Genomic DNA, 26,678 nt, shown 5'->3' with positions numbered 1-26,678 from the left:
GTGCCTGTACTTACACAGCCCAAACTGCCATTGGCTTTCTTGGCAGCAAGGGCACACTGCTAACTCATATCCAGCTTCTCGTCCACTGTAACCCCTAGGTCCTTTTCTGCAGAACTGCTGCCTAGCCACTTGGTCCCTAGTCTGTAGCAGTGCATGGGATTCTTCCGTCCTAAGTGCAGGACTCTGCACTTGTCCTTGTTGAACCTTATCAGAGGTGGGTGGGAGGGAGGTGCCTGGCTTCCTTGTGGCTCTGCCCGTGCTGCTGTGAGCAGTGACTTTTCGCTGGCTAATTCAAGCCCTGGAAGGGGCTATAGAAATGGAGAAGGCCTGGCTGGTAATGCATGATGGCTCTCTGGGTTAAATGACTCTCTCAGCTCCTGCCTGTATTTGCAACACAGGTACCTTTTGGGGCTCCCAGGGGAAGGTGGCTTGTTCCTATGCGCAGAGCCTGTAGCGATGGTGTTGCTGTGAGACGTCTTGGACAGCCTCAGCATCGGGAAGTTGAGGGAATCGCCTTTCTGAGCCTTACCATGCACAGCTTGGCGCAGACCCAGCAGTGTGGTGTGTGCAGTGGAGTGGGAGGAGGCCATTTGATGGGCTGAGGTTGTTTTGGAGCATGGTAGGGGGAAGGGTTACCTCTGGCTCCCAAACGCTTTCCCCGTTAGGAAGTTGGCTTGCTGGCAGAACTCCCTTCTAGCCGTGTTCTGTCTAAACCATGCTCAAGGCCTAGTCCTTTCTCCTTCGCTCCTTATGCAGGGCCCATCACTGTGACGTCTGAGTGTCTAGCATCTGTGGCCTCTAGAGCAAGTGGGAGCTGGTTGAAATGGAGGACTGGAGAGATGAGTCTATTCCCAGCTCGTCTAGGGCAAGTCACCTCCCCTCTTGCTCCATTTTGATGGTTAGTTCTTTGGGACAGGGATGTTTCTCTTCCTAGTGTGGCTAGTCCAGTGGGGTCCTGATCTCAGCTACGTCTTCGGGGCGCTGGTTTGAATGTTGATATTAAAGCCTGCATGGACAGCAAAGTTCATAGTGCCCCACGGGAGATCATTGAGAGCAGCAGCCCCTGGGAAACCCTCACTGCAGAAGGGACTGAAGATGGCAGCCTCTAGGAGGTACTTCTGACCTGAATGGCTGTACAGGCAGATAATCGCTTCCCTGATCAAGGTATAGAGGCTTCAAGGCACAAGCGACTCTGCTGGCTGTAGACTGACTCTCCCCATAGGGGCTGACAGATGTCGCCTCTGTTTTTAGTTCAGTCTTTGCTCTTGAGCACTTTTTGACCTCTGTCTCTGTGAGTTCCTGACAATCTTCAAAGCTGGCAAGGAGCCACTCTTCCCTCCATGTTCCCCTAATAAGCTGGTCCGATTTTTCCATTGTGAGAGAGGAGGTCTCCATTTCAGGGACCAAAAGTAGAAGGAATGTTAATACCAGATGCTGCTTCCCCCGCAGCCCCACGTGCTTTGAAATCTGGCAGATTCTTTAAAGCTCTTCCACAAGGGATACGGATCCTCCCGAGTGGCTTACAGCTCCGCCAGGCAGAGGCTACAGTGAGTCTTGAAGACAGCAACTAAAACTCTGGGTCTGAGGGCATGTGCAAGCAGTCTGAGATGTAGTCTCAGAGCTAGTTGTCCTGAGGGCATTAGCTTCCGTCGAAGCTGCTCGCTGAACACTGGGGCTGCAGAGCTTGTGCTGCCGAGGCTGAAACTAGTGTCTGAGTGGTAAAGATTCCAGAATACCTTGTGTGTGTCTCCTGGAACGGGCAGTGACGCCTCCACACGCAAACTAGCAGCAGCAGGTTTCAGCTGCCAATGGGCAGAGCATGGTGGGATGTAGTAAGGCACCTAGCTAGCTGCCTGGGGTCAGAACTCTTGCCTCAAATGACCTTTGTTGTTGTTGCAGTGCCTGATGTCCTGCATTCTCTGGGTCTGAACTATACTTGGTGATGACAGAAGCACCGGCTGCTCATTGCTGTAACTCCCTTTGTTCCCAGCAGCATTTGTGGACAAGAACGTGGTGGCGGCCGTAACGGAACTGGACTAATGAAGGAAGACTGTCCTGTTAATTTAAGGTTTCAGAGTGGCAGCCGTGTTAGTCTGTATCAGCAAAAATAACAGGGACTCCCCGTTCTATTAATTTAAAAATGCCACACCAAAGAAGGATGATAGTGTCTGCCACCAAACCATCCCCCTCCTTGCCAGCATAGGGCTCTTGGTCCTATGCAACATGAATATCTACTTTGATTGTATCTGTGAATAGCACCAAATAACTCTTTAAAAATGGAATCCTGACATGCCTCCTCTGTGTTTGTAATATTACAGCCCCATGTTGTCGCTCCCGAGGGGAGTGTTTACAACAGCAAGTTGGGCTGAGTTGAATCTGCCTTCTCTGGCATCTGAAATATTGTCATGTTCTCTCTGAGCTATACTGAGATCCTTGTGCTGGTTTTACATGTCTCATAGAGTGCTCTGTTTTGTCCGCAGCCTATAAATAATAAATAGCAGTGTAGACTTACTGTAAAAATCAGAGGAGCAAAGCCTTTAAATGCCACTGATGGCACTCTGGATGCAGTGAACATGCAGCAATCTGTCCTAATCTAGTATTAAACTTGGTTAGCCTGGCAGTCTCATTTAAAGATTTTGTGTCTGTGTGTATTGCTGTAGGAAGATCAATCTCCTTATTCTGGCTGGACTTTGTGTAAGAGTGGAGTATGTTGGGTTTTTCCAAGGGAGATGCTACATAGCAAGAACGTGTCTGAAATGATTTCCTCCTCAGAGGTGCCCCTGGGAACCCAGGGGTGGGGAATGGAGCGGTGAGGATGGGCACCTCAGTGAAAGATCAGATGGGCTATTGCTATTGCCAGCGCTCTTGTTGCAAATCTCTCTGCCTTGCTGCAGGTTTTCAGGCCCCCAGGGGCAGAGCCAGCGAAGGAGGATTTTGCACTTGCAGACCTGACTTATCCGTTTAGATCTAAATGAGCAGGGTTGAAATTGGAGTCCCCCGTTTTCAGGCTGGCTTGATCAGCCTGTTAGAGAGGCTCTGCCTGTGAACTCTGGGACTGCCTCTCACTGTGGGGCGCCTGTTAGGAAAAGCTGTAGGAACCTTCCTCTTGATAATGGGTTTTCCTCCACAATCAGGAGCAACATTCACAGCATCAGGTGTCCCCTGCATCTATTCTCCCCCCAGACCCTTCAAAAAGGACCCTAAACCAAGCAGAATTCCTGAAACAGTGCTTCTTCGAGTGCTTGCTCATATCCATTCCAATTAGGTGTGTGAGCACCACGTGCACGTCCGTTGGAAGATTTTTACCCTAGCAACAGTCAGTGGGTCGGCTGGGCGCCCCCTGGTGTGGCGCTGCTATGGCACCGAATATATACTCCTGCCGACCCGTCCGCTCCTCATTTCCTTCTTACCGCCCGTGTCGGTCGTTGGAACAGTGGAGCATGGCTTAGCTGATCTCCACCTCCCTAGCTATTCACTTGTTCTAATACTTACTATGTATATAGTTTATTCTCTCTAGTTCTAGTTAATACTTTTAATACCTTTTCGTAAACGTAGTTAGTGTATATAGTTCAGAGGGTTGGGGGATTAGCCCTTTCCCTCATCCGGTGCCCAGGCTCATGCCTGGATCACCAGGTTTCAAACCGTGCTCGGCTTGCCGTGGCTGATGCCCACGGGAGACCCTCACGACTCCTACCTCAAGGGCCAGCTGCTTTATGCCTTTCCACCCTTCCCACTAGTGCACAGGGTTCTCTTAAAGCTCCGCAGAGACAGAGTTCGCCTGATCCTGATCGCCCCTGTGTGACTCCGACAACACTGGTACACCACGTTGCTGGACCACTCAATAGCCAACCCGATCCCCCTGCCTCCTCATCAGGATCTTATAACTCAGGACCATGGCAGGCTTCACCACCCAGACCTGCAATCCCTCCATCTCATAGCGTGGCTCCTGCATGGTTAACCCAATCAGAGTTACGCTGCTCTGCCCCAGTGCAAGAAGTACTCCTGGGCAGCAGAAAACCTTCCACTCGGTCTACATACTTGGCCAAGTGGAAGCGATTTTCCTGCTGGTGTCAAACACTGAATGCCATACCCACGGAGGTTCCCATCCCCACTATGTTGGACTAGCTCTGGTATCTTAAAGAGCAAGGCCACGCTATCTCATCATTGCGAGTGCACTTGGCGACTATTTCTACTTTCCACTCAGGAGAAGGTAGTCACTCTGTCTTCTCCCACCCTATGGTCTCGAGGTTCCTCAAGGGTTTGGAGCATCTATACCCCCTGGTACGACGCCCCCCCCCCTTCCTGGGACCTCAACTTGGTCCTGACGAGACTTCTCCATTTGAGCCATTGGCAACCTGCTCGCTCCTATATTTGTCATGGAAAACAGCCTTCCTTGTAGCCATCACGTCGGCGAGGAGAGTCTCTGAGCTTCGGGCTGTGATGGTGGACCCATCATACACGGTGTTCCACAAAGACAAGGTGCAGTTACATCCAGCATTCCTCCCCAAAGTAGTCTCGGCCTTCCATCTCAACCAGGACATATTCCTCCAGGTCTTCTTTCCCAAACCACATACATCTCATCAGGAGCAGCAGTTACATTCCCTCGACATCCGTAGGGCACTCGCCTTCTATATTGACCGAACGAAGCCCTTCCGCAAAACGCCCCAACTCTTCATTGCAGTGGCAGACCGGATGAAAGGCCTACCCATCTCTTCTCAGAGGATTTCATCCTGGGTAATGGTGTGCATCTGTACTTGCTATGATCTAGCTCATGTCTCTCCGGGACACATTACCGCACATTCTACCAGGGCTCAGGCTTCGTCGGCCGCCTTCTTAGCTTGAGTACCTATCCAGGAGATATGTCGAGCAGCTACTTGGTCTTCAGTGCACACCTTTACTTCCCATTATGCCCTGGTACAACAATCCAGAGACGATGCAGCCTTCGGCTCAGTGGTTTTGCATTCTGCAGTATCTCACTCCGACCCCACCGCCGAGGTAAGGCTTGGGATTCACCTAACTGGAATGGATATGAGCAAGCACTCGAAGAAGAAAAGACAGTTACTCACCTTTGTAACTGTTGTTCTTCGAGATGTGTTGCTCATATCCATTCCAAAACCCGCCCTCCTTCCCCACTGTCGGAGTAGCCGGCAAGAAGGAACTGAGGAGCAGGCGGGTCGGCAGGGGTATATATTCGGTTCCACAGCGGCACCACGCCAGGGGGCGCCCAGCCGACCCACTGAGTGTTGCTAGGGTAAAAATCTTCTGACGGACGTGCATGCGGCGTGCGCACACCTAACTGGAATGGATATGAGCAACACATCTCGAAGAACAACAGTTACAAAGGTGAGTAACCGTCTGTCTGGCTCTTCCCCAAGTCCACCAGCGATGGCTTCTCTGGGGAAGGGGCTCAAACTCTGCACTGATGAGAAGCAGGACGAGGCCCTATGCTAGAGGACTCCAATCTCCAGCGCTGTCAGTCTGGCACCTTTTTGCCATTAAATATTCACACCCAAATTTAAATCTTAAATATTGTCCTACACTTCTGGGCAGAGCACACACTGCGCAGCAGCTCCCCCTCCCCACCTCCCACGTGCATCTGTTTGCAGCCTGCTCAGGCATGAGACGTCTGAAGAGGAAGCAAGTGGGTTCTTGCTTTGGGGAGTTTTGCTGCTTTTTTGGAGAGCCGAGAGCCCAAGGTTGCTTGCTGTGGAGCTCTGAGTGCTGCCTCCCTAGCTGGGATAACTCTGTCTCTGCCATCTTCACATCTGGGGCCTAACTTCAGGCTTTGATTCCTGCTTCTCTTGTGAAAACTCCATGTCAAACTATTGTCCTAGCGGGGTTGTCTTTGGAGATTGAACCTGGGACACACACACACCCACCCCCCCCAGATCAGAGAGCATGAGTCTCATCAGCCTGAGTTGAAGGACCAGGACTCTTAGCCAAGACCAGTGGTTCTCGACCTTTTTTTATCTGCAGACCCCTTTGGCAATGTGTATATACAAATGAATTCTGTTCAGTCCGTTTTTGGTCTGTCTTTTGCAGACCCCTTGGGCGTGGTTCATGGATCCCACCACAGGTTGAGAACCACTGAGCTAAGGGGCAGTAACAGACTCATCAACCTCTTTCCATGGATTGCCACTAGAGGGAGACAGCAAGCCACATGGCTGGGCTGGGTCATGTGACTTAAATACGAAATATCTTTCAGTTTTACAATTTGTTTTTAAAAAGGCACCTACCTCTTACCAAGGGTCTGGCCGTACAGTTTGCAGACATTGGAGTCATCTGCATTTCAGATCTTCAACTACTGTGAATTGGCACAAGGCTATTTTAAGTCAAGAGCATCTGTCCCTCTAACTCAGTGGTTCCCAAACTTTAACAACCTGTGAACCCCTTTCACTAAAATGTCATCTCACGAACTTCCTCCTAAAAATGAATATTTCCAGGGATCTTCTCCTTTACCTGAGTATAAATTATAAAAGCAGTGATCTTGGAAATATAAAATTTTGTTTTTATGACATGCTTATTACACACTATTTATTATTATTTATTACAGTATTTTTATTACATTATGAAAATGGCAACACTCTTCCAAGATCTCCTTTTTGTAGCTTGTATCGCTCTGAATAAGCCTGTTATAAGACAAGGCTTCTGTTCTCAGACGCTACCGGTGTGGTGCTCTGCTCTGTTCAATGTTGATATCAATCCGTTGCATGCGTGTGTTCCCTCTGTGTGCTGCCCTAGCTCTGCACAGATCGCTGACACAGCAGACCCAAAGAGAACCCCCAATGACCACAGACTCTAGTAAGGTACGAAGGCACCCAGGCCAGGATTATTGTCGAAGAGAAACAGTCTCCAACTTTCCCTGGCATAGAAGTCCAAGGTGCTGCTAAGGTGCTGCTAGTTAGTACATAAGTGTTCCCTGACAATGGACTCAGCTCAGTCAGTGGCGGGACTTTCCACTGCCCCCTAGGCTGGACAAAGACATCCACTCAGGAGTGCATTCTTGTACACAGGTATAAACAAGTTACACATCACTCCTGATGTAGCAAGATGCCGCCTCTCACCTTGTACATGTTGGTTCGAACAAAACAACTCTATCCATCATATTACCCTTTTGACCCTGTCTTTAGGATGGGTCAGTTTTGTTCCTTGTTATCTGTGTGGAATGTTCCAGTATCAGTGTCCTGGCACCATATTTATGCTTCTAATATCTAACATGCTGTCGGTATATGTTTATGCAGCATCAGCCCTTTCCTTGCCAGCTTCTGTGAGCAGGGCCTGCCTCTGGCTCACGGCTTAACTTTGCTTTATGTTAGCAAAGTCCTGACCGTTACTTTAGTTCAGGCTGTAGGCCTCATACCAGGCCTCTGACACCAAGGTTTACATCTCAGGACCTCCTCTTACTACAGCTCCTGTGTTTCACCAAGGAATATCAGATGTGAAACAGCAGGAAGGGATTTCAGAGGCCAGCTCAGAGTTCTTCCTACACAAGCATTCAGGTCTTGAGCAGTCCAGACAAACAACTAGGGTGACCAAATGTCCCAGTTTCATGGGGACAGTCCTGATTTTTGGGTCTTTTACTTGTATAGGCTCCTGCTTAACCCCCCCCCCCAACACACACACGCCCATCCTGATTTTTCACACTTGCTGTCTGGTCACCCTATAAACAACGCATGTTACAACAAAGCTTAAACTTGTTCTTCTTCATAATTTAAAAAAACAAGACTAGTTGCCTATTTAATTTAAAAAACAGCAGAAAATATCCACCTCCCCTTTACATTTTTTATAAGGAGTCCTTGAAGTTTAAATCTCCTCAGTGTGATAGATACACTTGCTTTGATCTGCTTAGCTCTTGGAAGTCCAGGGGCTCCGGGCTGCTGGCCCTATGCTGCCTGGGATCCCCATAGACAGCTCTGCCCACCATTAGGGAATTTTTTCCCAAGAACCCCCATAACATTTCATGAACCCCAGTTTGGGAACCACTGCTCTAACTCTTTTCCTTCTCAGAACGCCCTGCTCCACAGCTATTAAACAGCTTGAATACAAATTTCAAATAGAAGAGAAGCTAAGAAATAGTAAACTAACCAAGTCCTGTACCACATTGTAACCTCCAGTATTGGTATTCACACTGGGAAACACACAGGCAGAATTCCCCACTGTGCTTCACTTGCAAACTCTCTTTAATCTGTTCAAAATATAGAACTCAAATTAAATCTAGTCTGTTGAAATGGAGTCTCGGCAGGGGCAGCTCTAGACATTTTGCTGCCCCAAGCACAGCGTCATGCCGCGAGGGGTGCTTCGCCGGTCCCGCGGCTCCGGTGGACCTCCCCCAGGCGTGCCTGCAGAGGGTCTGCTGGTCCCGTGGCTCCACGGAAGCCGCGGGACCAGCGGACTCTCCGCAGGCACGCCTGCGGGAGGTCCACTGGAGCCGTGGGACCGGCGACCAGCGGAGTGCCCCCTGCGGCATGCCACTCCAACCACGCGCTTGGTGTGCTGGGGCCTGGAGCCGCCCATGAGTCTCGGGATCCAGTAGGAGGAGAATGTTCTGCTGTGTAACTTAAAGGATGCCACACGGTTTGTAAGTTGTGGGGTTTTTTTGTTTGCTTTTTTAACACAGTAGTTTTTCCAACCCTTGTCTCTTCTACCGCACGCCCTACTTGGTATCTCCAGTCATGGCCCTGATCCAGCAGAGCACTTGTGTAACTTTACATTAATAGCCTTTTATTGACAGTCTCATGCTTCAAGTTGATGCTCATGTTTTAGTGCTTCTCTGTACTGGGGCCGGGGGTTGGTATAGTATCCGCCTGCTGTGTCCTTGGCATAGTACATTTACTTGCTAGAAACAATGAGTTTCACAGTTTGTTACAGCTTCATTGTTTTGCTTTTAAATTCTCCACACAGGAAGCAGTCTTGCTATTTCGTCTTCGAGTGATACTTTTGGCCATGCTTACAGCTTTTGAAAGCCGCTTTCCCTATCTAGGCAATATCAAGTTTGTATCTCTGTTTACTTCCCCACTGCAGCCTCTCAGCACTGGCCGTGTGGCAGTCGTTTCATGAACCACAGCCTTGTGGGGTTAGAATAAAATCAATAGAATCACCTTTTCTTTCCTTTTGCAATAGGTTTGCAGTGTTTGTTTGCTCCTAAGGTATGAGAGAGACATGGTAATATTTTTTTATTGGACCAACTTCTGTGTCGTTGGAAAGCTTGTCTCTTTTGCCAACAGAAGATAGTCCAATAAAAGATATTACCTCCACCATCTTGTCTCTCCTTTTTTTTTTTTTCCTGGCACAATCCCATCAAGTTAAAGGCAGCTAAAATCTCATTTTGCTCTCTCTCTTCCACTGGGAGGAGAGTCTTTCACCACTTCTTTGTAGTTTATTTTCACTTTAGGCAAACTGCTTATCTTTAACCTCCTTTCCATTGAGAGTCCAGGAGTGAAATGGTCAGTTAGTCCATAACTTCCTTGTCTTATATTTCTAGTTCTGCTATTTCTTCCTGCTGCGTAAGAGAAGATTCGACTCCATCCTGTAATTGATTTAATTCTCCAGCCTCGAAGAGGCTACTGTAACATTTGATGCTGCTTTCTACAAGACTCTCCCAATTAGTTAAACTCGATGAAATAAAACATTGAATAGAGGAAATGGCTCCTCCCCGTACAGTAACTCCAGTTACCCTCATAATGAATTTACTCTGTCCCAGATCCTCAGCTGGTGTGTAATGGCATAACACAATTGAAGCTAGTGGAGTTGTGTCAGTTTACACCCACTGAGGATTTGGCCCAATGGTATTAAATCAAGAGACTTGTTTAAGCATATGTTCCTTCTGCAGTGCCCATGGAAGAGCACAAGAAGGTCTTAAATTGGACAGGCTTTCCTTCTGAATCCTGCTTTCCATTAGTCCAATGGAAATACCCAATAATACTGCATAAAGTTTGGGGTCCTGATGAGGCCTCACCCTGAGGATACTGGTACAGTCTCTTCTGAACAGGGGCCCAAGAATCTCAGAGCAGGCTATAGCATTTCCGACCAGTCCCTGGGATGTCTTCGTTGGGAGCCTGTAGAAGAACTAAGATGTTAAGCCACAAGCTCGTACTCTTAGCACATCGCCTACCTCACAAACTTATCCCAGACCCTGGTATCCTCTTGGAAAAATTCCAAGAAGGAAGAGAAGTTGGCTTATCCAGGGTGTCTGTTGTATCCATGTGATCTGAATATTGAAGGAGCTCATGAGAACTTTGAGCATCTCTCCAGTTTCCCTATCAGACTAGGTGTAACGTGTTCATGGCTTTTTTGTGAGCATATTATAACCTAAGACCCGATTATAGCTGGCTTCTGGAGACGGGCAGTATGAACTCCCAACAGCTCGGAGTCTCCCAGTTATTCTCCTTCCTGATTTCCCATGCTCTGTTCTTCCATAGAGCAAGGCCTTGCTAGATGGAAGGACTTGCCTCTCAGGGTATGTCTACACTACCTGCCGGATCAGCGGGCAGCGATCGATCCAGCGGGAATCGATTTTATCGCATATAGTCTAGACGCAATAAATTGACCCCCAAGCACTCTCCCGTCGACTTCTTCTGTACTCCAGCTCGGCGCAGGCAGAGTCGACAGGGGAGCAGCAACAGTCGAGTCGCTGCAGTGAAGACACTGCGGTGAGTAGATCTAAGTACGTCGACAGTTATTCATGTCGCTGAAGTTGCGCAACTTAGATCGATTTCCACCTCCCCCCCCCCCTATGTAGACCAGGGCTCAGTTACCCTGGTGCTGCTACCCCTCCAGCATTACACAACGCAGCGTGGGCAAGTCTATGCTGCTGGAAGAACATGGCTTCTCTAGCACCTATGACCCTGTTGCCCAGATCTACCCTCCAATATGCACCTTGCTTCCCAATGACCACACTGGGGATTGTGGGTATGGATTGAGGGGCAGAAGTCAAAGATTTATTTGCATTGCAGTAGCCCTGTTGTTCTAGGTGTTCTGAGGGGGGCGGGAAGTGTGCCCAGACCCTGCCTCGAAGAGTTTATGACTGAAGTAGAAGGAGCCAACAGGCAGATGGGGAACACAAGGTGCTGGTGAGATGGCTGTGACACGTAACAAGCCGTGGTCGCATCGCACACCGTAGCTACGTGCTTTGCCGGCATGGTGGTGGAGGCGAGTTTGACGGAGAGATGTGGATGACTGCCTTGCTGACTCTGGCAGACTCCTCCTCCCAGAATGTTAACTAGCAAGTGCCATAATGCTTCTGGTGGGAGTGTTTTTATCCTCATCTGAAGGGTGGGGAAACTGAGTCACAAAGGTGCAGTGACTCCCCTGAGGCCACCAGGGAGTTGGTAGCAGAGCTGGCATGGTAACGTGAAAACTCCTGGTTCTCTGTCTTGTGCTTGGTCCATGGAGAAATTTCCTTTGGGCTTACCGTGACATGGAAGAGCCCATCCCTTTCCGATGTACGCATGCTGTGTCTCCCTTCCTCCCCTGCACAGATCCCTGCACAGGCCCTGAGCTACTGGACTCAACAGGAGAGTAGAGGGTAGGGGTAATATCTAGGCCAGCCCCAGACAGCTGGTGGCTTGGCATTCCCTCCCTGCCCAATCTGAATTCTCTCCCAGCTCAGACCAAAGTATTCCTTATGCTCACCAAGGAAGACGCTTTCCACATGCCGCACGCTGGGCTGAGTGCTGCTGAGTGCAGGAGGGTCGCCCAGCTCCCCTAGGCCCATCACAATTGCATCAAAGGCCCTGGAGGCTGAGGTCTAATGGCTTTGCACTGCCTGGCGTTCCTGGAGGCTGCTGCCTCCATCGCCTGCTAGTTCTGCACCGCTGCGAGCTGGCTGCCTTGTGTGTCCCTGGATGGCCTCTCCCTGCATAGCATTTTAGAGTGCTCTGCGGCCAAGTTGCTATGGACACGTTGGGTGATCTCTCTTCTGCTGCCCCTGCCCAAGGCACTGAGGAATAGGTGAAAACACGGGAGTTGGCCCTGTTGATTTCCCTCTCATGCTTCAGTAGAGAGCCCTTCCCGACACCTGTGACACAGATACTGTTTGGCTAGAGCCTGGGGATGACCCAGGAGAGGATGTGAGGGGCTGGGGCTGAGATTCAAGGTTCATCTCTTCCAGCATAAAAGAGCAGGCCCCTTCAGATCTGGGAAAAGGGCTGGGAGCCAAACCCGAGAACCTGCAGGGTGCCGTCCTTGCTGCCTCCTTGGGAGTGAGTGACTGGTCTTGAGGGGAGGAGGAGGGCAGACTCAGCCAGACAGACCCAGCAGGCATCAGTTTCCAGCCAGATTGAGACTGATCCCAGGGTGGATTCGTCTGTCCCTGGGAGGGACCCATGTTCAGTCAAGCCCGATGGTCTGGCCAGGTGGTCCCTCTGGATACTGCTCAGGAGCCAGCTGTATGTTCTGCCACTGCTGGTCAGTCCCTGCTGATGGATTTCATACCCCACAAATCCTTGGTGAGAGGGCTGTAGCAGAGGTATAGAAAACATCTCCTGAAACTTATGCAGGGCCTGGTACACCAGTTCCCACTCCTTCCCTAGTGAGAGAGGGCTCCTGGAGGGGGATTTAGCTTACTAGCTCTGATTTACCAGTACGTGTCCTCCTCTGAGATCAGAGAGCAGCAGGATGTCCTCCTCCATGAATTATTCCAACCTCCCAGCCTCGTTTTAGTGAAAATATTTCAGATTCAATCCAATGAAATCCAAAATAATAAGGGGTGTGTAGCCCTGGCTTATATGAATGGAAACGGATCAGTCACAGGCCTGACTGGAACATGGATAGACGGATTAGGCTACGTTTATATTATGAGCTAGCGATGGGATTCCCTGAACACAAGAATGGTCTGACCAAGCGTGGCCAATGGCCCCTCTAGCCCAGTGTCTTGTTTTCTGATAGTGTCCGGTGCGAGATGCTTCAGAGGAAATCAACAGAACAGGGTGATTGAGTGCTCCATCCCCAGATCCAGTCCCAGCATCGGGCAGTCAGATTTAGGGATACCCAGAACACAGAGTTGTGTCCCTGACCGTCTTGGCTAATACATCAATCATTGGCTATCTTCCATGAACCCAGTTATACTTTTGGCCTTCACAACATCCCATGGCAATGAGTTCCACAGGTTGACTGTGCGTTATGTGAATTACTTCTTTTTATTTGTTTTAAACCTGTTGCATATTTCATTGGGTGACCCCTGGTTCTTGTGTTATGGGTAAATAAAGGGTAAATGACACTTTTTCTCTGCATCGTTCGTGATTTGATAGAGCTCTATCATATCCCTCCCTAGTCTCTTTTTAATCTCTCTTCATATGGAAGCCGTTCCATATCCCTAATCACTTTTGTTGCCCTTCTCTGTAATTTTCGAATCCTAATATAATTTTTCCAATTCTAATATATTGCCAATATTAGGACTGGAAAAAGCTCACATTCACATGTTCGCGCCAGCTCAGTGAGAGCTATAGTAAGTATAAACAGTAGCACAAGCAATGCCAAAGCCATGCCAGATCCATACCCACCAGTTTCAGGTGGATCTGTATCTGGCAGGCTAAGCTGTGCCACCACTGCCACCACCCGTACTATGGTGGCTACACTGCTATTATACTCCCTGTAGGGAGGCGCCCTGGCTCCCCGCCGCACCTGAGAGGGATGAGCCAGAGCAGGTGCCTCGGTGGGCGGAGTCACTGCCGCCTGTCCCCGCCCTCTGGAAGTCAGGGGGCGGGATAGGAAGTATAAAAGCCCGGCCTCAGCACTCGGCTGGCTGCAGGCTGTCGGAGAGGACAGATGCTGGTGCCCGAGCTCCCGCCGGACCCAGCCTGCCCCGCGCTCACTACCCGGAGAAGCGCTGGCCTGACCTGCCTCAGGCCCGGTATCCGGAGGAGCTGCTGGAGCTTCCCGCCTCCCAGTATCCAGAGGAGCCCATGGTCTGGGACCCGCCGGACAACGCCAGCGGAGGACAGGTACCTAGAGGGGGGAGACTGGAAGTGGCCCGGGGGTAGCAGACCCCAGTCTGGCTCCAGGGGACCCAGAACCAATGTCAGTGTGTTGCGGCCAGGATTCCCCACTGACTGCGGCGAGCCCTTGCTGCTGCTAGGGCCCCGGGCTGGGACGCAGTGGAGTGAGAGGGCCTGCGACTTCCTGCCACCCTTCCAAGGGTGGCAGACTTCCCCCTCTCCCTGGCCAAAGGAGGCCTGCTGTATAGACTTACAGTTTAAACTGCTGCTCAGCCCCTGCCTAAGAGTCTGAGCCTGAACTGCTTACTGCCCCGCCCTGCCCCAGGGCTGGGCTCATAGACTTTGTGTTTGCTCAGCCCTGCTGACAGGCCTGAGCCTGAACTGCTTACTGCCCCGCCCTGCCCCAGGGCTGGGCTCATAGACTTTGTGTTTGCTCAGCCCTGCTGACAGGCCTGAGCCTGAACTGCTTACTGCCCCGCCCTGCCCCAGGGCTGGGCTCATAGACTTTGTGTTTGCTCAGCCTGCTGAAGGGCCGGGATTCTGCCTTGTTTACTGACCCTCTATTCCCTCAGCCCCTGCTGAGAGGTTCGGCCTACACGGACTGCTGCCTGTAGGAAGCCGCCCTGGCTCCCCGCCGCGCCTGAGAGGGACGAGCCCCGGCACTGGACCCTTACACTCCCATTATCTCTCACTGAGCTAGTGCGTACACGAGCACGGGCATTGCACTCCGAGCTTGTAGTGTAGACGTAGCCTTAGACTGAGCGGTGGTGTAGTCTCTCCTGAGAAATCAAATTCAACAGGTACAGAAGCTTTCTAATGTAGGACTTCAAGGGAGTGGAGGTGGAATTTAAGGACTGGTGGACTATTATGAAAATCTGGGGTACAAGAGCTTTTTTTAGATGCAGAGATTACCCAGTAGAAATGGGTAAAGAGAAACGGTCTAAAAACATTCAGTCGGGGAGAATTTCTGCTCCTCAGAAGAACAGTTTGGATGTTGGCCTATACCTTGTTGTGCACGTGAAGTCAAGTCTCTCAGTCCCATAGGGCTAACCATTATAATCCTGGGGAAAAGAGACCTCATTAATTATAAAGCCCATGGAGCTCTGTGCCAAGACAATCTCTCAACGGAGGCCTGAGATGGAATGACCACATGGGTCTCATCAAGGATGTGTAAAGACTCTCTTCTCAAGATGGTCTCCTGAGATAAGCACATCTCAGTATTTGGAAGGTAGGAGTTATATATCCCAGTTTGATTTAATTTTCCTCCAGGAAACTTAGCTAGCCAAGAAAGGGACTTTATCTCTCAGACTTTGAATCCATTAACACTGGGTAACTCCTGTTGCCAAGCCTTTCATTTTATTGTTCCAGATAAAGTTGTTCTAAGAAGCCTGAATGTTTACTTGTCTTCCTCTTGGGGTATCCTTTTATAATGAGTCCCTCTGGGCAGAGCTGGACTCGGTTATGGAAAACTACCCATTAGCTAATGTTGTTCTTCTGAGAGACTTTAATGCTCGACTGGGAATGGAGAAATTCTTAATCTTCCCCCAAAAAACAGAGAGTCCTTGTTGCACCTTAGAGACTAACACATTTATTTGGGCATAAGCATTTGTGGGCTGGAACCCACTTCGTCGGATGCATGAAGTAAAAAATACGGAAGCAGGTATAAATACATGAAAGGATGGGGGTTGGTTTACCAACTGTTAGGTCAGTCTAATGAGAGAAATCAATTAACAGCAGGATACCAAGGGAGGAAAAATAACAGAAGTACTTGTGGCACCTTAGACTAACAAATTTATTTGAGCGTGAGCTTTCGTGGGCACTTCATTGGATGCATAGAATGGAACATATAGTGAGGAGAGAGAGATATACACACATGGAAAGATGGGAGTTTTTTACACACACACACACACACACACACACACACACACACACACACACACACACACACACACACACACACACACACACACACACACACAAAAAAAACATGGAAAGATGGGAGTTGCCCAACCAACTCTAAGAGGCTAATTAAGATGAACTGTTGTCAGCCGGAGGGGGGGAAAAAACCACTTTTGTAGTGATGATTAAGAGAGCCCATTTAAGACAGTTTGACAAGATACTTAACATGGGGGAAATAGCTTCAATGTGTGTAATGGGAGGAAAAATAACTTTTTTGAAGTGGTAAGAGAGTGGCCCATTACAGACAGTTGACAAGAAGGTGTGAGCAACAGTAGGGAGAAATTAGTATTGAAGAAATAAAGTTTAGGTTTTGTAATGACCCAACCACTCCCAGTCTTTATTCAGGCCTAATCTGATGGTATCTAATTTGCAAATTAATTCCAGTTCTGCAGCTTGGGTTGCAAATTTTCAGTAATCCTAAATAGCTTTTGCTTGGAGGTGTTGAACAGCAGAGGATGCAGTGCTGCTCAGGGCCATTTTGCGTTTATCTTAGTTAGAGGCAGCAGTTCAGTAGGTTATTGTAGTTCTGATTTTTCAGCTGGTCCTGTTTCTCTAATTGCGCAGTGGCTTCTAAACTGGGTAGTGATTCCCAGCTCCTTGGGTTGATCTGTCGTTCAGTTGTCCCCTTTCTACGTGGGTTGGGGGGACAAAGCGTGTTCCATTCTTGACTTAGGTGCACATTTTCTAGTTTCTAATATCCTATTACTCTTGAAGAGCCAGTTACTGGAACTTAAAGATGCATGATACACCCATCTACCATTTACTGATTGGTGGGGCGTTTTTTGTTTAAGATATGATTTGGCTACTAAGCAAAGAGATTCTCTTCCCATCCAAGATAAAATAATCTGGTGTGATCTGTATTGCGCTGGTTAGAAGAAACCCTGAGATTATTGCAATGTCTATTAGAGAAAGGGGCTTACCAGATTCCATTAGGAAATTGGTTATTTTTAGAAAGAATGATAAAGAAATGGTTTAAATAGAAAAAAGTTTGATCATCAAAGGGCCTGTTGGAAGGGATTTGAACTTGCTCTGCTGAGAAATTATCTTTTTAGTATTGTGGATGTTGAAGGTGTGGGGAAGATTAATGTAAATATTGAAGTTCTTATCCCTAAACGTTGTTGGGAACGAGGAGTTTTTTTTTTTCTGCTCTGTTCTTTATGATGCCAATTCCATCACATGGTCTGTCGATGGACTTTCCCCATCATGCTCTTCTGGAATAGCTGCACGTCTCCATATCGATAAAGTCTATAAGGATACTGATGGGCTAGCAAAATTATTTGTTATAAATAACAGATTTCCCCTGCATGCCTCTTTTGTGGGTAATGTCCCTCTACGAAAGAAGGTGATAGAAATTCCCCGGATAATTAAAAGACTAATAGGATGATAGAAGTGGTCTTTAAAATCTATTCCAGATCCCCCCTCCGGGAGATCCGAGCACTGGGTTGAAAGTGGAAACCTTTTTTGCTGCGGAACAAGCCAGCTTTAAGAATCGCCACTCAGCTATAGATAATCGTTTCCTGCTCTCACATTTGGCCTATAAACATTGGTCCCCCAAGGGGGATAAACTTCATTGATCTTTGAAATCAGCTTTTGATGCTGTTGACACAGGTCATCTCTGGGGGAAACTCACAAGGGATGGAGTAGACCGTTTGGAGACCCTTTCATGGCCAAACCATGGCCCAGGTTAGGCTAGGAGGGAAGGGTCAGGTAAGTGACCCTGTTCTTGTTACAAAAGACACACATCAGGGGTGTTTACTGGTCCTCTCTCCCTCCTTTTTTTAATTTTCTATCAATGAGGTCGTTGCGCTATTAGAGGAGGAACAAGATTTTTGTCCCTAAAATTGATTCCGGCAGTGTCAGTCCTCTAGTCTGCACATGACTGCGGTGCCTCACACTTGGGTCCGAAGCATCTATTAAATGACTTTAGCACTTTCTGTCAGCAGGAGCATGTGACTAAAATACCATTGTAATACTAAAATAATTACCTTCCGCTGTAGAGCAAAGTTTGTTAAACAGTTGATGATAATTGTATTGAATGGGTCACATCCTTTTCCTTATCTGGGTATTTTGCTTTTACATATATGGGTGAATGGGTTAGACATATACAGGAGACTAAGGGGTGAGCCTTCCATGCAGGCAGGTTTCGGTTTTGTTATGTGCATGGCAGTAATTTGATGGAGAGCAACACAAATACAGAGGGTTCAGGGTTCATGTTTGTGCCCCATGGTGTGGAAATTTGGGGCTGAAATGATCTTGGGTCATTAGAGGCCGTGCAAAACTTGCGACTGCTGTAACCCGAACCATGCCCTGGCTGCTGTGTGTAGAGCAGGGGCGGATGAACATTCTGTTTCAACCAGAGCATTGTGCCTCTCGATTCTTGGCTATGAATTTATATCCGCTATCAAGGCTATGGGTGGAGGAACAGCCTAAGTCTAACCCTTAAGGTCCCCTGGCCCCCTTTGAGCTCTGCGTTCTTGGAGTATTTTGGGATTAGACTTTGGTCAAGACTTTTAAGAAAGTGGAAAGTCTAATTCGGCTTAGAGCTGAAAATATTTCTAAGCCACTGGAAATGGCAGATGTTAAGGCAACAAATGTCTCCCTTGCTTAAAGACCTTCCCTAGATTTGAGAAATACTTGAATTCTGAAGAATAAGCCAGGGCAGAACCTTCATTGCTCTCTGTCCTCAAACAATGAAGTGGGTTTATTTTGAAAGACGCAGTGCTGGCTTTGAGAGCCACGTGGGTTTGACCAGGTTGACAATTTGCCACGTTACTTATTAGGCCATCTCTTTTCCTGTCCCTCCATATCTCACGGCTATCGCCCATCTTGGCCCAGAAACCTTTTGCCTCATCTGCTCAAAACAGAGCTCATTGATTATGGAGCTGTAACATTTAGGATTATACAAGCATTTTTTTCCTCTTGGCAGTCGCCCAGGTAAAAATAAGAAAAGAATTTGTGTGAAGTTAATTTTCTGTAGAGATCAAATCTTCTACAGAATTTTTCTTTGTGGCTTCACTTTTTTTTTAATGGGGTGCATGTGGGTGGGTGGGTGGTGGTTAGTGTAATCTGAATTCAGGAGAAGGGTTGAATCTGTTTTTTGTATTGCAGCAATTTCCTTAAATTCGTCCTGATTCCATTGGAACATTATGGCTAATTCCTAAGATGCTAGACCAATAATTCCCTCGAGCGGGGAGTTCAGATCCTGCCCTCCATATCACCACTTGTCCCTTTCCTTGAATCCAAACTCCTTCCACGTGCAGCCTCCAGCCCGTGCTTCTCTCTGACGATGTCCTCCAGTGTCCCTTGCAAGTTGGCCCCCGTTTGGGGATGTCGGTCCCCTCTGCAGTGGGATGAGGACAGTCTTCATCTCCTCTTTAACCCATCCTGGCAGGGAAGTGGGGACTGCATGCTGAGGAGGAGCTGCAGAGCTCCAGCTGTCCTGGCCGCAGTCAATGGCCATAGGACTAACAGGAAGTTCTATCTCCATCCAGTCTGTTCCCTTTGAACCCCTGGGCCAGTGCCGTGGGCTCTGCCTGGCAGAGGGTGGGAATGTTTTGAGCATGAAGCGGTGGCTGAGCCCCACCCTGGCTTGGCCGCCTACATGGCTTCTGTGGCTTTCTCTGGTATTCATAAATCATTTTTAATGTGAGTAAAATAAATGCTGATTAGGGCTGCATGAGCATATTCCAGGAACTTACAGGCCTGCCGGGGAGGGAGCGAGGGAGGCAGATTTCAGCTGTTCTGCAGAAATAAAAGCTGATCGGATCAGCGGTATTAGCATAAGCCTTTGTGCCAGGAGCAGAGGAGATCATTAGAGCTGAAGATGAGTGCTGGCGGGGGGGGGGGGCAGGCGGAGGGGATTATGGATAATGGGACATTGCCTCGTTTGATCTCATGTGGGGCATCTAAAGAATGTCCAAGGAATCTAATTTGGGCAGCCTGGATCCAAGCCAGCCTTCTGACCGGATAGTCACTGCTTCAGGGAGTGGATGTGTGAGAAGAGTTAGGACTATGATCCCCACCCAACAGGTTCAGTGTACGGCTGGATCTCTGGCACAGAGACTACAGATGCCCAAGAGCTGTTGTTGGAACCTGATCGGAGGTGAGCGCAGGTGGTCTCCTTCCTGTTTTTAAGGCAATGGGCCCCTTTCCCCTTGTCTAATGCTTCGGAGATGCTAAGTATCCACCAGGTTCTGAGTGTGGTAAAGAAGCCGACTGCCAGTGCCCATGTGTGATTCCTGGCAAGTAGCTTGCGTTGATGTCCATAGGCACCCTATGTCCTGCCCCAGAACTGGATGGACTCTGAGAAACTAAGACTCTGCTCCTTTTTGGGGGCCAGGTGCTGGATACCAGACCACAGCCAGGAGGCTGCTGGCTTTGTAGCACATGTTCTTGAAGGCATCTCGTGGAAGAGATCTCTGATGTTCTTGTACTTCTAGCTGTGGGACAACAGGCCAGGAAGCATGTGGGGAAGGGGCAGCTGACTCGGCCCTGCCTCTGTTTTGAACAGGACTGCTGCTGAGCTTGGCCTGTGGGGGAGGTCAAGGCTTCAGTGCTAGGCTTGTAGTTGGAAAATGGGGGCTGCAGCATTTCTGTCCCTTCGTCACTATCCCCTGCACCAAATGATTCGCTCAACAAGAGATGCGGTGTCACGGAGTCAGGACTTTGGGGAGCCTCCTTTCCCTTGGAGCAGACTTGTTCAGGGCAGGAAGCTCACACGTCTTCACCTCCTGGGTCTCTCCTTGGAGCATTCAGCATCCTCTGCCCCTCCGTGTGCTTCCCACAGCGAGTCCACCCCAGCGGGGTCCTGGGGAAGCCACCGGGTTCTGCACCCCCACTTTGCAGTCAGACGTGACTCTCAGCCAGCCAGTAAAACAGAGGTTTATTCGATGACAGGAACAGGGTCTAAAACAGAGCTTGTAGATACAGCGAACCGGACCCCTCGGCTGGGTCCATTCTGGGGGGCAGTGAGCCAGACCCCCAGGTCTACCCTCCACCCTTGACCCCAGCCAGCTCCAGACTAACAACCCCTCCCAGCCCCTTCTCTCTCCTCAGCCCCTTTCCTGGGCCAGGAGATCACCTGATCCCTTTGTCTCCAACACCTTCAGCTGGCACCTTTGCAGGGCAGGGGCCCAGCCATCAGTTGCTAGGAGACAGAGTGTCAGGCATTTAGGTGCACTGGCCCTTTGCTCTGCCAGATACTTAAAAACTGCCATGGGGACACTGAGGCACCAATACAGTATTCAGAGAAAACATTAAGAACTTTCCCAGTTCGTCACATGGGGCCATATGGCTTTAGCTCCTTTGCACCGGAGAAGGGTCTCAAGAAGGTGCCCATTGCAGCTGCCCCTCCACGCCTGTGACTGAGAGGGGGCTTCAGCCAAACAATGGGGTCAGGTGCATGCAATCACCCTGCGACTCTCTTGTGGGTGGCCAGCGCTCTGCGGGGTGGTTCTCCTTGGCGAGCAGATTTCACCAGAGGGTACTGATGGCTTGTTCTGCCTAGCAAGTTCCTAGCCCTCTAGCAAAGGGATTAAACAGAGTCCGATGTCTAGTGTCAGAGCACTGGTAAGATCCATCAGCGAGATTAAATGAATTTGGGAGGAATAACTGGTTCCTAATCTCTGTTTTTAATAAACCTGGTTGAGAAATCCAGCTCCAGAGCACTTTATAAACCACAGAGATGCAGCAGTTCCTTCTCCAGGACTGAAATGCAACCACCTCTGGAGTGGAGCACTAGAGCTGGTGCACGGTGACACGATACCAGTGTTTAGGCCTGGAAGTGACCTACTGTGACTGCTGGGGAAATGCATTCACCCTGACAATCCCCATACTCAGAGGGCACATGGCAGGGGATTCTACTCAGCCACAGAGTGGGTCAGGACCTTGCATCAGGTCACATTTATTTTTGTGTAAATGTCTTAATTTCTCAAGTGCTCTAACAAAACTCTAGCTGTGATTCCATAGGTCCTATGGGACACAGCCCCAGCCTGCAGGCTGGAGCTTTGCTGGGGAAGTGTGAAAGGCAACCGGAGTCTGATGCCCCCTGCAGCTCTGTTACTCTCTGGGCTATTGTGGGCTGGAGGAGAGAAGAGACCCTTGCAGACTGAACAAGCCCTGGCTTTAGCTGGAGGCAGCCTGGCAAGCAGTCACGCTTGCCCAGCACTGGGAGGGTGTTGCAACAGCTTGTTGACAATCCAATCGGGAAATGACCTTGTCTCTTGTTTAAATTTCCGAAGATCAGCGGCACAAAGAGACTCTACCCAGCGTCCTGGCCTGCAACCAGGCCTCTGATCTGAATAGCACAAGCTGTCAAAGCCGCTCTCCCTTCCCTGGTCTCCTATATGTACGGACGCTGCATGGACACTATCAGCTTGGCATAGGTTATCGCAAACTGTCCGCTGCCGTGTTTTGGTGAGAGCAACTCTCTGCCACCTTGCAAAGGGCCCCTATGAATCTTGCAAGAAAGATGGCCTGATAGGAGCGGAGGGGCTGAGCTGCTCCCAGGAGATTATCACAGGCTGTGATTTATAAAGGCTTTCCAGAGATAATGGCCTCACAATGCAATTGCGCCTGTTTGGAACAGCTGTGTGCCTCAGGAAATGCTTCAAGGATTGGGCTTTAAATGATCAGATTCTTAGCAGGGCCATGTCCCTTTTTAAGACACTGATTCCTTGGCTATTTGTGCTGCCTTCTCTCTCTGCCTCTTCTTCAGCTTGGGTGATGGGGGGGGTGGGGGAGAATGAATTAGTCCTCTCGCCCCCCCTTCCAGATCTCATGCACTAGCACAGTGCTGTGATATTTGGCTCACTCGCTGCCACGGGATGTTTTTCCTTTGGAATCGCTCTTTAAATCATCTCATTTGAGGATTTCTGTCCATCTGGAGCTTTTTATTGGTGTGTTTCTTACAAAATCTCAATTGGGGCCAAGGTGGCCTTGCAAAGCCGCACAAAGCGCTCTGCCCTCTCGTTCTGGGCCAGCCCTCCTGCTCTGGGGCTCCGCATGCCAGAGAAGGGTCAGCATTCGTCTGGGCTGAAAGTGCCGTTGAGGCAAAGCACCTTCCCTCGCGCCAGTGCCATCCCGTGGCTGAGGAGAGGTGGTGGGAAGCATCTGGCCGATGTGCCCACATCCTGGTCACCTCACACTTGGGGGCTGCGATGGGAAGAGGAAATGGGGAAATATTATTTCTGGCTTTCTAAGGAGCTCTGCTCTAGTATTTGCTTGTAACTCAGCCGGGGTGCTGGCACATCCTCCCTTTTCATTTGTATTTACCTTGTTACAAGCGGCATGTCCCCAGAGCAGGAGCTAGGTCACGGGGCAGGGGCTGTGGAAGAAACATCCTGGCCATGGCAAGAGTTGGTGCCAATACCTGCAGCATGGACGGTGCTGGCTGGTTTCCGAGGTGACTCCCTCCTCTTGCCTTGTACAGGAGAGCTAGAGGGGAGTTCTTGGAAACTTGCCAGGGACCCCCGTAAAGAGAGCAGCCCACATCTGATGGGGAATCACAGATAATACCTTCTCTTCGGGAAGTCCTGCTCCTGGTGCGGTGCTCACCCGTTCCAAGCTCCGTGTGCTGCTCCAGCCCTGCCCAGAGGTGGGTGGGCAGGGTGGCTGGGAGGAGCAGAGCTCCTCTGTGCCAGCTCTGGGTAGACTGATGCACAGAGGGGTGGTGTAGACAGGACTCCAGGGTCTGTGTTTCTGGCGCCCCCTGGGTCTGGAGCCCTGTTTGGAGGGGCCACAGCTGCTATTCCAGCCCCTAAGATGAGGCTGGGAGTTGGCTGGTGAAGTGATGTGCAGACCACAGAGAGAGAGCAAGGGCCCTGCCCTCAAAGGGGTGGGACCGGACTATGTTCTGCGCGCACAGTCACTCACTTGGTCGCTACGCAGAGAAGGATGAACTCTGCCGTGGGGACGGTGGCCATCCCATGGAGAAGCCAGACCAGAGATCTGCCGCAAGAGCAGCCGGGGGTGAGGTCTGGGCCCTGACAGACGCACGTTCCATAGCCAGGCATTGCCTCTCCTCCTGCTCCCAGGAGCTCGGCCCTGGGGACGGGCAGACAAAGCCTCGTCACTGATGGCAGAACTGAGGGGGGGACAATCTGCCTCTGAAATGACTCTGGGCCCAGTTAGCTCAGTGGCTCTCAGCTATGGTGTGAGCACAGCGTGGCCTGTGAAATGAAGCAGAGAGCCGGGGAGGGCTGTGTGTGGGACGGGGGCACTGTTCTGGTGGGAGAGGACATGGTCTCTGCCCTGCACGGTGGCAGAGTTGGAGAGGCATTGGGTTAGGCCTTGAGAGAACTGTGGACCGCACCAGCTGGCAGCCAGCGCTGATGCTGTTTTTCTGTCGCAGGGAGTGGAAGGGTTGGGGCCTTGCACGAAGAGCTGCGGGAGTGAGCAGGTGGTCAAATGAATGGATAGAGGAGCCACCTGAGGAGGTGAGTGAGATGGCTGGGGCTGTTGGGAGGGATTCAGTCTGAACTGGCTCCCCCTTCTCCCTAGTTTGATTTGTTTTGGCTCCAGTTCACATACTCCGTGTTTAAACACAGGCCCCGATGCAGGTTCCCTCCTGCCCAGGGAAGCTGTGATTCGTTGCTGTGATCTGAGGCGGGACTTTTTTAGAGTTATGAGGTGTTAATCCCTGAGAGAAATGATGGATCCCAGCAAATGTTGCCTATGTGAAGGCTGCATCCCATGTGCCGGACAACCACTGCCCGGCGCTGCACATGCCAGCTGTGTGCTGACCTGTTGCAGAATATGCTGTGGCCTGCCTGGGTCATACACTGCTCATCTGCCTCTAGGTCAGAGCAACTACATCTGCAGCATGGCTTCTCTCTTCCTTTCCCTCTGCAAGCTGCCTATGCCTCTCGCTCCATGTCCGTCTGGCGTTGCTGGAGTGGAGCTCCTCTTGGCTTGCGTAGCCCAGTCAAAAGCAGGTCCTTGGGCAGCCCAGCGGAAGCAATTGGATGTGAGAGACAGCTCCTCAATACGTAGCTTTCAGTGCTGGGAATGTCAGAGTCCAAGGCTAGCCTGGTGAACCCTCCTGTACTGCTAGCCCCACTGGCTTAGGTGGGGGGCTCCTTGTATGAGCTGGGCTCATAGCTGCAAATACCCTTTCCGTTATGGTACCATGGTGACTTTCTGGACTATCAACAAGGGTGTGTGAGTCTTTAATGGCTGAGAAATCAAATGGGAGGAAGAATTTAATCAGAAAAATGTGACTGACCATTGAGAATCATTTGGGGCTATTAGGCGTTGAGTGTGTTCTCAAACAAGGAAGAAGGCTGTGCAGGTTTAAAAAAACCACGACCTGGTTTAAATGGGAAATGAAGGCAGCTGGATATATAATGGCAGCAAAAGGGAATTAATAGTAATGAAGTATAAATCAGATGTTAGGAATTGTAGAAAACTGCCAATGACCAAGCAAGATAGTGGAGTGGCTGCTACAGGACTCAATTTAATAAAGAATCAAAGGGGAGTAATGTAACGAATGCAATCAGCCAGGGTTCATGGAAGATTGTTTTACAGGATCTAACTTGATAGCTTTTTTTGGATGAGATTACAAGTTTGATTGATAAAGGTAGTCGTGCTGACCTGCTATACTCAGACTTCTATAAGGTATTCGACTTGATACTGCACATTTTTAATTAAAAAAAAAAAAGGATGATATAAAATCATGACACATTATGTGGATTAAAAACTGGCTAACTGATAAGTCTCAAAATGTAACTGTAAATGGGGAATCTTTGAATGGGTATGTTTCCAGGGGGCTAGTTAGTATTTTTATTAATGCACTGGTGGAGAACATAAGATCATCACTGATAAAGTTTGCAGATGACGCATTGGTGGTAGATAAAGAAAAGGACAGGTCACTGATTCACAGAGATTTGGCTGGCTTGGTAAACTGGGTGCAAGCAAACCCCATGCATGTTGATATGGCTAAATATAAATGTGTACATGTAGGAACAAAGAACGTAGCTCATGCTTACACATGAGCAATTCTATCCTGGGAAGCAGGGACTCTGAAAAAGATTTGGGGGTTGTGGTGGATAATCAGCTGAACATGAGCTCTGAGTGTGACAGTGTGGCCACATGTGATCCTGGAATGTGTAAACAGGGGACTCCCAAGTAAGAGTACAGAAATGATTTTACGTCTGTATTTGGTACTGGTGCAACTTCTGTTGGAATCCTGTGTCTGGTTCTGCTGCCCGCAATTCAAGTAGGATGTTGATTAAATTGGAAGAGGGGTCAGAGAAGAGGCATGAACAATTAAAGGATTAGAAAACCTGCCTTATGCTAGATTGAGCTCCCTGAGTCTGCTTAGCTTAAGAGATGGTTAAGGGATGACTTGATTATAATCTACAAGTATGTACACGGGGAGCAAATATTTAATAACGGCCTCTTCAGTCTAGTAGAGGAAAGTCTAACACAATCCAAAGGCTGGAAGTTGAAACTAGACCAGGGGTCGACAACCTATTGCACGTGCGCCAAAGGCGGCACGCGAGCTGATTTTCAGTGGCGCACTCACTGCCCAGGTCCTGGCCCCTGGTCTGGGGGGCTCTGCGTTTTAATTTAATTTTAAATGAAGCTCCTTAAACATTTTAAAAAACCTTATTTACTTTACATACAACAGTTTCGTTATATATTATACACTTATAGAAAGAGACCTTCTAAAAACGTTAAAATGTATTACTGGCACGCGAAACCTTAAATCAGAGTGAATAAATGAAGACTCAGCACAGCACTTGAAAGGTTGCCAATCCCTGAGCTAGACAAATTCAGGCTGGA

At 49.4% G+C, this 26,678-nt stretch overlaps 1 protein-coding gene across 5 annotated transcripts in view; it reads left to right on the top strand.

Annotated features, from left to right (window-relative positions):
- ST3GAL2 (ST3 beta-galactoside alpha-2,3-sialyltransferase 2) overlaps positions 1 to 26,678 on the top strand; it is a 60,379-nt gene that overhangs the window by 7,842 nt on the left and 25,859 nt on the right. For 4 of the 5 annotated variants that reach the window (XM_030582217.1, XM_030582215.1, XM_030582213.1 and 1 more), the window contains exon 2: positions 24,244 to 24,328. The gene's annotated coding sequence lies outside the window, so the exon portion shown is untranslated. Of the gene's footprint in view, positions 1 to 19,774; positions 19,996 to 24,243; positions 24,329 to 26,678 lie in introns of those variants that run through there. The other variant, XM_030582214.1, reaches the window with a different exon arrangement.

This window comes from Gopherus evgoodei, chromosome 12 (assembly GCF_007399415.2).
Source record: "Gopherus evgoodei ecotype Sinaloan lineage chromosome 12, rGopEvg1_v1.p, whole genome shotgun sequence".
NCBI classification, from domain to species: Eukaryota; Metazoa; Chordata; order Testudines; family Testudinidae; genus Gopherus; species Gopherus evgoodei.
Note: the sequence above shows the minus strand (reverse complement) of the source record. Positions and strands in the feature narration are given on the sequence as shown.